This window comes from Hesperophylax consimilis, chromosome 30 (genome assembly GCF_061612785.1).
Source record: "Hesperophylax consimilis isolate HC1 chromosome 30, BYU_Hcon_1.0, whole genome shotgun sequence".
Lineage (NCBI taxonomy): Eukaryota > Metazoa > Arthropoda > Insecta > Trichoptera > Limnephilidae > Hesperophylax > Hesperophylax consimilis.
In genome coordinates this window covers 10,286,110-10,300,425 of record NC_142865.1, presented here as the reverse complement: position 1 = coordinate 10,300,425, position 14,316 = coordinate 10,286,110, and the positions used below count along the sequence as shown (strand labels likewise).

At 33.0% G+C, this 14,316-nt stretch overlaps 1 protein-coding gene across 2 annotated transcripts in view; it reads right to left on the bottom strand.

Moving 5' to 3' along the window:
* The window catches only part of igl (IQ calmodulin-binding domain containing protein igloo), a 557,622-nt gene that overhangs the window by 530,675 nt on the left and 12,631 nt on the right, over positions 1-14,316 (bottom strand). Inside the window, exon 1 of one of the 2 annotated variants that reach the window (XM_089649615.1) lies at positions 5,141-5,446. The exons of the other annotated variant lie outside the window; for it this stretch is intronic. The gene's annotated coding sequence lies outside the window, so the exon portion shown is untranslated. Of the gene's footprint in view, positions 1-5,140; positions 5,447-14,316 lie in introns of those variants that run through there. 2 annotated transcript variants of the gene reach the window in all.

Sequence of the window (14,316 nt, the reverse complement as noted above, 5' to 3'; positions counted from 1 at the left end):
ATTATGTAAAACAAATGTTATTTTTTTGTAAAAGCCGCTATAATCGGCGTTAATAAATAATAAATAAATAAATAAATAAATCTCACTCAACTCAATTTAATAATCAATTTTCAATTTGAATACCAAGAGTACCTGACCTAGTCAAACCCATATTATGTATTTTTCGGAACGAATTTCTTAGATACTATCTTCAGAAGCATTTCTGATTAGAATTTCAAAGAAAAATATTTTTTCGTCGTAAATTGACAATTCGGCTTTGTGTGTGATAAGTTCATTCAACAATTATATTAATAATATTGTTCGTGGTGTTGATTCATTTGTTGCGCAAAAAATATTCACAAAATTCTTCATTCACAAGCAATATTCAATCCTTCAAATTCAATCTTTACATTATAATTTCAGGGCTTTGTAAGTACGACGGAAGGACGTGAAAACTTATCGCCAGTCTGACTGATGTTATCTCGCCCCCGAGCGGTAAAGCCTGCCGATAGAATATGCCGGCACTCGACAGGACGGAAGTGAATTCTTGCAAAGGGGTTAAAATAGGCTTATCGGATGTATAAAAGGCTCTACTTATTTAGGGGAGAATTGATCAAAGAGAATATACAAATGTAAATATGAAAAGCCTGTAGAATGTCTGTGGAAGCATAAAATGTTTTTAAATCGAAACATCGTATTTCTGCGGTTATGGCACAAGATTCTGGAGCCTGCAGGATCATGGCAGTATTCCACTAATGGGAATGTTGGGACTTTGCAAGGGGTTGGCTCGAAACAAATCAATTTTATTTTATGTGAAAACCGCACTATACTTCCAATAGGCCTTTCGTTGATAGGTGTAAATCTAAGTGACTAGATACGGGAGGTCCATCAAAGCCTGAGTCAAGTTGGTGTATCAAAAGTGGAAGCCTAGTCTGGTCAGTCAGAGTCCCAAAATAATCCAAAAAAATCCCTCGACTCTGTGCAATATTGGGCGGTACAATTTCCCCCAACTAACTAACTAACTTACTTAACCTTCACGCCTTTTCCTCGCAGGGGTAGGCAGAGAGGGCGGACCTCCAAACAACTCGGTTTTGGCACACATTCCTTGCCTCATTCACATTCATACATCGTCTCATACATACTCTTCCGACTCAAGTATCTGATTCACTTCATCATGCCATGTCTTCCTCGGGCGTCCCCGACTTCTGCTACCATTTGTATTTGCGTCATATTCTTACACTCCTTTCTTCCCAAACCATCTAAGCGTCTCTTTCCTAATCTTACTCATTACGGTTACATTAGCCTTGCACTCTTTGCGGATCTTAACATTTCTCACACGATCATACGTGGTTTTATCATGCATACGCCTCAGGGATCTCATTTCTACAGCGTTCACCCTAATTTCATCCTTTCTCTGCCAGTTCCATGTCTCACTACCATACATCAGGGTAGATATCAGAACTCCATTGTGGACTTCTAGCTTCGCTTCTTTGGGACAATTTTTCACTATCATAAAAATAATTAATTTTTCATTATCTTCCTTTTTGTAACAAGTAGAGATAATGATCAATGGGATCATTGGGATCTCCCGTGCAGAGGATTTCAATTACATATTAAAATTTAATAATATGAAGTTATTTTAAATATATCATATAGTGCTTCTGCAGTCGAGTGGTTTAGGTTTGAGTTTGTATTTGGTGTTAGTTTATTATTTATTTCTGATATCCCTATATTTTGTATCCAGTTTTTATTTGAGATTTAAATGTTATAATGTTGTTGTGAATTTTGAATAAGAGTGCAATTATTTTGTAGAATTTAGTACCGTAATATAGAAAGTTTTTTTTCAGTACTTAAGCTCCCGCATACCTAATTTCTACCGATTTATAACAAGTTTCTCGTTAACTATTTAAGTTTTTAAGTTCCACAAAAAACACACGTTATTTTTTAAGATAATATTTATGTATTTGTTATGCCGAAATATAAATTATATGAAATTCTATCGATAGAAAACAATCGTAAAGTAAGCTCCGAAAATCATTAAAAACATGTTTTGTTCTGTTATTCAATATGATATATGCATGAAATTCACAGTGTATCTTTAAATGCAACTAAAGAATTTTTTGAGAGATTCGTGTTTTATTAAATATTTTCACCATTTTCGCTTAATTATATTAGGTTTTTTTTTAATATTAGCGCGCTCCCTCTAACATTCATATTTAAATATATACCTTTCAAAACATCTTTAAACGCTTACTACGAGGCCTTAATAGGTATTGTTATTTATGAATGTAAAGGAGAATTGTATATAATAGAGTTGTTTAATAGACATAATGTTTAGATTGTTGAAGATTTTGTCTTCTATGCTTGTAACGTGTTGAACTAAAATGAACTATAAATCAAATCCACAATAAATACGACAATGAAGAACTCATTCAATTGGTTTTAAATAAATCACGGGAAAAAGTGGAATGAAGGAACAGCCTACCTTGAACTCCCCAGAATCCAGGCAATAGGGCTGTCGACGAACTTGCACTGTTCACGGGCTGAAATTTCCTCCGAAACGAGATAATCTTTAATATGATTTTGATATTTAGCACAAAGCATGTGAATAATACAACGAGAACACTACAATTGCAACTTCTTGCTACACGACACGAATTCGATTGCTGTACTTGCGACAATTTACAATGCAACAAAAATCTTCTTATTTTCAAATGTAGGTAAGGCTGTTTTTAAGGAATGAAAATCGATAGTAGGTATGACAGTAGGTATATGATGGGAAAAATGGTAGATATTATTCAAAAATGTTTCAATACTAAACAATGCTAGTTCTTACAGGGACTTTGAGTATTATTTTCGTTACGGCTATTTGGGTATTAATTAGTGGATTTAGAATATTGTTATTTGCACTGACCCATCCGATAGGCAACAGATTGCCATCTTTAAAGCACAAGCGTTAGGTGGTAATGCTGTATTGTTCTACAGGTATTTCAATGAAAGATGCTTCGATGAACCAGCGTCATCGATCCCTTCGGTACCGGTGCATAATCGAGAAATACTCCAAAAACGAACTCAGTCTAAATTTAAATAGGTAGTTAAATATACCGGAGCCTGCGGGATCATGGCTTCCTCATTTGAGTATGTTTTATTGTGATTCTAAAAGGAGTGAGTAGGAATTAGACAGCGTCGGGTATGGGAAATAGGAAGAGGAAGGTGGAGCACAAGAGTCCCAACTGCTCTCAACCTTCTGGAGCCAGTAAGACTAAGGCATCTCCAATTGGAGTATATGTATTTTGAGACTGAAGGTAGTGGGGCGGGATAAGAGATGGGGTAGTACCTGGCTATTCAAATCTGGACACCAATAACGGCTAAAGTCATTTCTTACTTACTTACTTTAACCAGGGCGATAACGAGAGTGTGTACCACTATAAATAAAATTATTATTTTAAATGAAAAAAATTATAAAAAAATAAAATTAGTCAAGTAAATTTTTAAGCATTGTTGAAATTCTAAATTATGGTCATTCATCAGGGTGACACTGATAACTACAAAGCAGAGACAGAAAAGTGATGTTATAATTGGATTGTAAAAAAAAATTACAACAAGAATTAAGTAAGTGCGAAACAGGGTGTGGAGAGTGGGATTAAAATATGTAAGTAAGGGGTGGTTATTCGAAAACTCCCTTCTAAGTTCATTGCATTATTGGCGAAATTTCAAGTAACTATTAAAATGAATTATTTTCCATTTCCGAAAACAGAAATATTCACTTTTCATTATTATCTAGATATTCTATGGACGGGTTGTTTTGGAGAATTTGAGTAATTCTTCAAAATTAAAATTTGATTTCCAAGCTCTGTGAAAATTCTATTGAAGTTCTGTTATTATATTAAGGCGATGCCATACGCAGTAATTTAAAATCATGTGTTTTTGGTTTGAAAATTTGGTTGCCTAGAAATGTTTCAGATGCTTTAATTAAATATTGCGAGTAGAATACTTTAAATAAATACTGCGAGTAGAATACATCTAAACCTTTGAAATAATCGAGTATTTTTTAGATAAGTCTTTTTATAAGCCCAGAAAAAAATAGTGTAAGGGCCTATGAAAACTGCTTTCAAGTTCAAAATCTCCTACTTACGAACCCATTTTTGGTTATGATTTTATTGTATAATGTTCCAAATTAAGTTATTTATAAAATCATCCACAAAATAAAATTAAAGGCACTTTTTGGCCATGTTTTTTTCTTGAATAAATCAAAACAGGCGAATGGTCTTAAGCGGGAATTTAAACCTTATCGCCATCTACGTAAGGGTTGTTATTGATAGCGGCTCAATTAAAAATATTATACAACGTAGTGCATCGCCTTAACATGTGCCAGTTGCTTCAAAGAACTGTTATAATGATAGAACTTTCACAATTCTTGAAAATTAACTGTGAAATTTGATGAATTGTTCAAATTCTCTGAAACAACCCGTCCTTAGTGTTTTTTTGTGTGTATTAATCGTGTTCTATTTTATTAGATAGAATATTATTTTTTTCTATGATAACCCAAATAATAAATAATAAGTGTAATAGTGTCTATTTACCTCACTTTTCAGACAAAACCTTTTTTGCGAAATATCGGTATCTGTGGTAAATTATATATCTCGGCAAAACGGAAATAATCCTCGCAGTTTAAAAATGAATAAGTTGTTAAAAATGCCTTATGATCCATTTTCCAAAATTTAGATACTAGCAAAGGTAATCAGAACGATTTTATCGAAAATATATCATGTTTTAATGTTTATCGATATCTAAAGGAGATAGTTTACACTTTATGATAAAGGGAGAGAAGCCTCATTTAATTAAGCCCTCCTTTTCTTCTTCATTTCAAAAAAGGCGGAAAAAGTTAATCATCCAGAAAACATTTTGATGGTTCATTTCACGCTTAAATAAGGGAGAAAGCTCTGAAAAGAAAACATAAAAATGAAGACTTTTAAAGGAGCTAAAACACGATCTCAAATAATATATATGTTTTTTATTAAATTGTAAGAACGTTCCTAAAAAACATCAAAACAATTAATAATACCATAGACAAATAGCATTACAAATAACATATATTACGAAGATATTTAAATGTTTTTAAAAATAACTATCATAGAATATTAAATTAAAAACTACATACCTATTAGACTGATTCTTTGAGCAAACCGGAAATCCTCACTGTGAACACTTTTAATTCAAAAATCGAACAAATTCAAATTTAAAATACCTTTCGAACGCGCCGCTAGTGTTAAACCGAACAACACTTGATTTTAAAAATGGAACGAAATTTCCGAATAAAAACGAATTTCACCGATAATATTTCGAATGTCGCGAGTTTAGTGGGTTTCGAATGTGCGGGATCGTCTACTGGTGGTTCGAACGCGCGTTCCTTATTCAAAATCGATTCGAATTTGAAAATTTGAATTTCGAACGCGTGCTACTTCGGTGGCTGCTCGACGGAGAATGGGCGAACAGAGGGAAGAGGGGATGCTTTTCCGGAACGCGGCGAATGTCAAACTTTGGGGCGCGTTGAAACTGCCGTGTAAACTGGAGTATTATTCAAAAATATATTTAAAAAAATAATCTTCAGCATATATGGGCATCACTCTAGCATGATGGTCGATAGAACTCAAATAACAATGGAACACCGGTCCCTATCTGAACCCGCCTTACAACGCCTAACCTAACCTAACCCAACCTGGTAGGGATATAGTTCAATATTTATATTCCACTATACAGAGAAAACTTACGGATATAAAATATGGCTAATTTATTTAAAATCTGGTAAAATTTTTCGTACTCCTGTTAAAATCGGGACTGCGGACCTTTAACGAATGAATTGACAGGTTTTCTATCAAACTGTACACGAATAAGTTTATAAAGATGTCGGAACACGTGTTCATAAAAATTCTAATATTGTGGCATTTCGTCATTATATTTTTCAGGAAAAGCACAGCATGAATAGGGGTCGTGATATTCTGAATGGCATAATATTTTATTATGAAATTTTTAAGCAATATTTCATTTGCAAGTTTTTAACAGTATTTCAATAAATCAGCTATACTCATTTTTCTCAGTGTACCTAAATAAATACAATATAACAGATTGCCGATACCTTCACTGAAATGATTTTACTTATTAATTTTTCTAGAAGAATATATATTTTTTAAGGTTCCATTATAACTCAACACAGTGACAATTCAACACACTTTTAAAAAGTGTTATAAAGTCATTAGAAACGATGAAAAAAAATTTTTTTAACCTATCCTAACCTAACCTAACCTAACCTACTTAACCTAGTTAATAAAGTTTTTTTTTCATCACTTTCCATGACTTTATATAACTTTTTAAAGATGTGATGAATTATCGTTGTGATGATTTATCCGGTAACCATTTTTTAAATGACGTAATTTTGAACGTCGTCTGAAGTTACATAAATTTCCCCCCTAGGTAGCTTGCCAAATCTCGTACGTATGGTGTTTAGCTGTTTTTCTTCATATTCTCTATAAAACGGTTATACACCAATACTTAACGGAGAAGATTACAAATTTTAGGTACATTTAAGTTTAATTATATACATGATTTTTATATACTAAGATAAAATACAAAATTTCAAAGCAATCGGTCAAAAACTTTCGGAGATTAAAGATTTTGAAAAAACGAATATTTACATTTTGATTAATGTGGAAGATAGATTACGAAACCATTGGCTGTCTTGGAAAACAATCGAAAGTTGTATTACAAAGAGGCATTAACAACTTAATTGACACCCCTGCCATCGTCGCTACTATTAAATTCCATGTACCGACTAGGAACACAAACTAAGAACGACCTAAAATTCTGAAAGTGTAAAATTATTTTTATACTAGCTGACGTGTACTCGGCGTGGCTCAGAAACCTTTCTCTACTTTCTATAAATATAATATGCATGTTTCACATATATAAACTTTTCGAAAGAAATTCTCTGAATGATAGTGAAAACACTATCAAAATCCGTTGCATAATTCAGAAGAACTAAGCACACAAACAGACAGACGCGGATAGCGACTTTATTTTATACTATTTAACTAGCTGACGTGTACCCAGCAATGCTAAGGGTAATCTTTAGGAGATAGACATATACCATCGCGAATTTTTCTGTAGGCTTTTTAAGATACACAATTCCTTCAATTATTTTGGTGTATCTCAAAAGGTTTAGCTAGCGTTAGCAATGTAGTGCCCAAAAATATAATTTTTCGACTTGATTATAAAAATCGTCTTTTCTCTTCTTTCTATTATCCCTAGCATTATCTATTATTTTTATTTGTATCCTACCTTATTTTTATCTTTATGTTTACAAGATTCACCTACTCCAATTCTTTTCCTGTATGTGATCATGTACATAATATTATATATTCAGTATTGGTTATTTATTAAGGGAAAGAACTATTTTAAAGAATACCTGACATCATTAAATAAGTTCATTTGCTTTATTATTCTTTTTTTTCATTTCAATTCTGTTTAAAATTTCTTTTAAAAATAATTATTTAATTTATCTTTATTTTCATCGCTTTCTTATTTTCAGTTAAACCTATTTAACCTATACCTATTTTACAACTGAATGAATCATGTATTACATTTATATAATTATACACAAATTTCGACTACCATAATACTGACATGTGTCTAGTGTGGTAGTCGAAAAGCATGTAAAAAACCTGTATCCAAATATATTTTTATGAATAAAGAAAAAAAAAAAAAAACAAAAGATCGGCAACATCATCAGCTGTAGGCAGACTGATATAACCTAAGCGCAAACCAAATACTAAGTTTGGTGATCGCGCTTTCGGAGTATCTGGGCTGAAGGCTTGGAATAAACTCCCTCCAGAACTAAGATCCATAACAAGTCCAACAGAATTCAGGTCACTTACTTTTTTAAGCTATCAGTGCCAAATTAAATATACCATTCCTGAGAGAAAGTCTAGTTATATTCAATTTTCCAATTATGTTCTAAATCCTGTATTTAAATTTCGCTAATAAACAATTAGTTAATGTTAATTTAGTGTTAATCTCAAGTGACCTACCAGGTAAGTAATGTACTGTATATTATTTTCATAAATAGTTAGTAATAACATAGATCACTGTAGAAATGTATTATTTGCCCTTGATGTGATTTTGCACAAAAACGGCGTTATACAAGTCATCCAATTATCATTATTATTATTAATTATTTCTATAAATATAATAAGCATGTTTCATATATGTAAAACTTCCTGAAGAAATTTTCTAAATGACAGTAAAAATTCTATCAAAATTTGTTACGTAGCTTAGAAGAACTAAGCGCACAAACAGACAGACACGGATAGCGACTTTATTATATACCTACTATTTAGAGATTAAAGACTGCGGTAGTGACTTTGGCTTACATTTTCTTAAATTAATACATGTTAGGTTCCATCGCCTGGAAATTTTGAAAACCAGCGTGCGTTTCATTTTCAAAATGAAATTCATCCCTTACCCGTGTAAGGTAAAATAGTCCTTATGAAGCTTGTACTAAAGCCTTAATATCGATCGAGAATTTCACCTGCGGAAACATCCACGGAGAGAATTAACCACCTCCCACGATACAAGCGATTTTCACCTTAATACAAATCTCTCAAAAGTACTATTTTCCCAAGACAAAAAACGAGGAAATTCAAAATTTGATAAGCTCACTAAAACGGAAAACTCCAACAGAATAACGTCGGAAGTAGCGAGTTTTCAACAAAGGAATATAAGCTTTGTTGTTTATTTGTTTTTCTGGATGTTTCAGTGTTTTTGGAAGTTTGTTTTAGGGGTGTGTTTCGATTGTATGTTATTGTTTTGATGTTTTTTTTCTGTTAAACAAAGGATAATGATCTCTAGTGTTAAGTTTGTTGATTGCGGGATTAGCTAGTTTTGTGTATTTTGGTTTAAAGCCCAGACAAGGCGACAAAAAAGCTACTGACTTTTGACAGTTTGATTCAAATCATAGGTCGTGCAATTAAAGTTGATGCGAACAACAAATACCTTCTTAAGATTGTGTGTATTGGTGCATTTGTACATGCTTTCGACAGTAATATCATTATCTCTAAGGGATGTGTGGGATTTCACTCACCTCACCACATCCTGGAATAAAGAATTTATTTATATTTATTTATTGCCAAGCGTCATCGAGAAACATCACGTTGTTTGTGCCAACTTATTGTTATTATCGGAAAAAATGATGCTAATTTATTATGAGACTGTTCAAATTGTTGGTAATTGTGGTTAAAAACGGGATTGCAGGTCAAGGAAATAACAGCTCGAAGGTTGGGTTGAAAAAAATGCAAAAAATGACAACACGCTCTGGGCCTATGCCAGGAAATGCATTCAATTATTCTTTGCAATGTTGGCAAAGGAAATGCTTTACGATACCAACGAGATAGAAAGAAGATGAAAAAACTTGTTTTAAGAAAGGTGATGGATTCCACTAACCGCACATAAAAAATGTTAAATGTATTGAAATATATGAACTTCTGTTTAAAAACCCGCACAACTTAGTTAAATTTATCTATTTTCGGTTAGTAGGGATTCTCGGGTTCATGGGATAAGGTTTGTCTAGATCTTGGCTTCAGATACGTCTGCCCACCTGCTGCGTGACGGGCCGGATCGGGAGAGAATGACTGAGGGAGACCTTTTGACTTATCCCGCAGCACTCTCTCGACTCATCGGATTGATTCATTCGTCCGTCACTTCTGGACACACTAATTCTTAGATTCCTACCGACCCCTCACACCCACATCTGTTTCTTCTCAGAACTTCCTCTTATTCTTTTCCTTATAAATATCATAAGATGGCATAGGCCCTTTGGGAAATTATTTTATTCAGGGCACGTGGAGCTAATGTAAAAAAATATGTATTTAAAAAAATGGTTTTGGGTGAAAAATAGGACTTGTTCTTTTATTTGACAGCTGTCATTATTTTACGTATTATAAGATAAAATTCCACGATTCGAGCCACGAATTACATGAAAGGAACAAAGCAACCGAAAAATGTAGCTTCCCCGTTATTTGTGGCTCAGCTCGCAGAAATTTTGTCCAGTTTATACGCAACCTTACTTGGAAATATTGCGAAATTATTTCTGAATGTATTTTTAATATTCATTGAAAAATCATTTTCAAAAAAAAATACTTTATCGGATAATTTTATTACATCTATTGATTGTTAATGTATTTTGTTTTACCATTCCGCATTCAATGTACCTTTATGTGCTCAACCAGCATACATCTGTCATCTTTGTAATTGAATTAACAGTTTTTTGTACGTTCCGTTTCCGGTTCAAGATGGTGGCCGTTTTAATGGCTCAGTTAAAAAAATTAAAAATGAAACCTTTTGTTTATTTGGTTTCTCTTATTCGTATTTTTCAATATTACTTACCTGCTTGAGTAGAATGTTGAAAAAAGAATTGACATGGAGATAGTGACGTTTCTTTGGACAAATTGAAAAATTCCTTATTTAATATACAAAAAATGTTACATTAAACAAATAGTTTATAATATACCTACAAACAAATAACCATTCACAAAACTACGACTAATATGTATATATTGGTATGTAAATCTTTTATGGATACTAGAAAATTAAATTTTAAAAATCTTGCATTCTCTTTAATTCAATTTTCGCAAAAGGTGTAAAAATGAATGCAAAACTTATGAATTTATTTCCATTTACGGCATTTTATAATTGCGTCTTCCATAGCATCGTACCGCATTATCTACTTTGTAATGGTACGATTATATTTGCTAGCTGAAACGAGAATCGAGCCACGAATTACGGGAAAGGAACGAAACAACTGCAAGCGGCGTTTCGGGCCATTTGCGGTTGTTTCGTTCCTTTTCCATAAGTTGAGATTCAGCTCGGCAGTTCGGTTCGCATATGTATACGTAGCATTAGAGGAACCTAAAAAGTATTTGCTGCAGTAAAAATGGCATTTTTCCAAAAAAATTTCAAGGAACAACATCCGTTGTCTAAAGAAGGGTGGATGTTTTTATCTACAAGGTTTTTTAAAATATCAAGTACAATTAGGCTAGGCACACGGAGAAAAATTACTGATATTACAAATCTATTAAGGATATTTTCAAATTATTCGTAATCCGGTTAAATACGGGATTGCATTATGGGATTTAAGGCGATGTCATACGTAGTAATGCAAAATCACGCGTTTTTGGTTTGAAAATTTGGTCGCCTAGAAATGTTTCAGATTCTTTAATTAAATACTGCGAGTAAAATACATCTTGGCCTTTAAAATAATCGAGTATTTTTTAGATAAGTATTTTTATAAGCCCAGAAAAAAAATATGTATAAATGTATAAGGCCTATGAAAATTGCTTTAAAGTTCAAAATCTCCTACTTACGAACCCATTTTCGGTTATGATTTTATTGTATAATGTGGCATATTAAGTTATTTATAAAATGATCGAAATTTTTTTTGATTATTATGCCTGAACATCCACAAAATAAAATAAAAAGCACTTTTTGGCCATGTTTTTTTCTTACATAAATCAAAACATGCGGATGGTGTTAAGCGGGAATTTAAACCTTATCGCCATCTACGTAAGGGTTGTCATTGATAGCGGCTCAATTTAAAATATTACATGACGTAGTGCATCGCCTTAACGAATGACTTGCTAAGTTTCCTAATAAACTGTTCGAAACAATCATAATATCTCCGCATTTCGTCATTGTATATTATCAAGTACTTGATCTTGAACACGTGTTCGATATTTTAGGAATTTACTAAAAGTTTATAAGGAAACGGCTTGCAATCAGGCTTTTAACCAGATTATTAATTAGCAAACTCATTTTTCTCCGTGCAAATACCAGAGTGGAAGATATTTTGTTTATTTTCATACGAGTCACAAGAGTCTCAATTGCTCCCTGCTTCCCCAATTAGGGTATGATGAGGGGTTGAAAGTAGTGGGGAAGAAGAAAATTGGGAAGAGGGAGGTAGGTAGGTAAGTACTTAAAGCCATTTCAAGCCACATTTCAATTCTGAATGGTGGTCTTTCACCACGGCGATACTAAAAGTATCTACATCTCTGGAACGTACCACAAACATATCATTTAAATGAATAAATTATGAAATAACTGGATATGAAACCGCGACTTTCGGATTCCTAGCCAAAGTTCGTAACCACTTCGAAAACCCTAAACAGTGAATCCATATACCCACAGTCTCCGGAGAATACGATATATTTTTCATGGTTATGTAAAAATAGGCAATTCGTTAAAATTTTCCTTAATAGATTCTTCCTTGTTCAATTGTGTGCTGTATCGTAGGAAAAATGCGGGGTAAGAGGGGACTGCGTGCGATTTATATTTTAAAATATTCTGAACCTGTTTAAACCACGATTGGTGTGCACAAATAGGTAAGTACACTCGAACGTGCGCTCTTTAAAATGATTTTAATGTAAATTCCACTAATTTTCTCATCAGTGTCATTAGGCTTAGCCACTGAACAAAAATGTCTAGAAGAGTTTACTGTTTCTATAAATGTTACAAATTGTCATAAATTTCTAAAGAGTTGGTTTGTAACCTGGATAGTGGATTGGATATTGTTAGGAAGCTTTGTAGATGCACGCACAGATGGCATTGCATAGAGCTTGCGAGGAAGTCCGTAAGATGGAGTCAGTGGCCAGTGGGAAGGCTCCCAGAGAAACTCACTGTTTCAGATTCCAATTAGCCAGCTTCTCGCTAGGTCGACTATCGAGTCACCATTATAATACGCGGAGTATTAATAAATCCCTGATTAATCTAAAAGAACCATTTATTTATAAAACTCCTTCCAAGACGAGTTGGAGACTTGTTTGTGCGAACACAACAGATATACATATCCGATTTTGTTTATATACTTATTAAGACGCATTTCCCGATAAGACAAGAGATCCTTAGTTCGATTCCTAGTTGTGACTGTTTTCTTTTTATTTGTCTGTGTCTTGTTCTGTGTCAATTAGATTAGTTAGTAGTATCCTCTTCTTTTTCAATAAAGATTGTTTATATAATAATAAAAAATAAAAATTTCTTCGCTTGATAAAATGACATATGTGCAATTTTATCAACAAAAATTTCTTTAGGGACTATTACATCTTGGGGATGTTTTGTTGACGGTCTTTTAGGGAAAGGAAGGAGATAAAGATCTTGGAAAGAAATAGTTATAAGGGGTAGATCTGGGGGTCAATGACATGTGTCCGGACTTATGAATCCATCCCTCACACTGCGGTATAAGTGATGGGTCGAGAGAGAGTCCGGCTGAAGAGTTCAAAAGGTCTCTCTCAACCAGTCTCTCCTGATCAAATGCATCTGCCGCCAAGACCTAGACAAACCTCACCCCATGATCCCGGGCACCCCTGCCAAGTCACCAAACGTTGAAATTGAAAAATAAAAAAAATAATAATAAAATCTTAGTAGACCCTTATTACACTAATAACCAATCTGTTAAAGAAAGAAGTGCGATTCTTGCGAATTTATAATCAATTTCACCAGAAGTAAGAAAAAGTTTTGCTTATAACGGGGACACAGTCACGCCTACGTCACACTTCTATAGAAGTATCTCTTCAGTGGGTTTAGAAGAAGGGTTTTAGAGGGATGGTTCAAATGAATTAATTATTTAGGTCTCGTCAAAAGCATATTTGTCTTTTAATGTAGGCAATTAAAAAACGTGCCCGGAATTTCCAAGAAATATTCGCGTGCTTTTTATCGTAAGAGCTTTCAAAAAGTTTAAATTTGGAGCGTGTCTGACATCTATCGGAGGGCGAACGAAGTAATTACTAAAAGTGTCCGCACTCAAATCTACCCTACGTGGACACATTTAGCTAAATTTTACAAAACATAGATGTCACTCTATAAAATTTAAAAAATCGTAAAAACTCCACAAACATGTCATGTTTATAAAATGTTTTACAAAGCTGAAGAAACACAAATAGCGCAATAGTCATTTTAATAATATTATTTACACTGATTATTAAAACCAAATTTTCAATTTTAATCAAGATCCTAAATTAGAAGAAAATATAAACAAATTTAAACTTAAATAACAAAAATATGTGATTGATTTGTACTAAGAATTTTTTTTTTTAAATAACACCAGCCTTGTATGTCGTGAATATTTTATTCAATTGATAGATGACAGTGTGTGTGAAAATCTTACTAATATAGAAACTGACATAAAATAGTGTTTATCCAGCTAAAGAGGGTTGTCTATCGATATGTTGAAATATTAATAATTCTCATCGAATTTTAGAAATTTTCTATAGTATTTTAAATTTTCTATATGCAAGT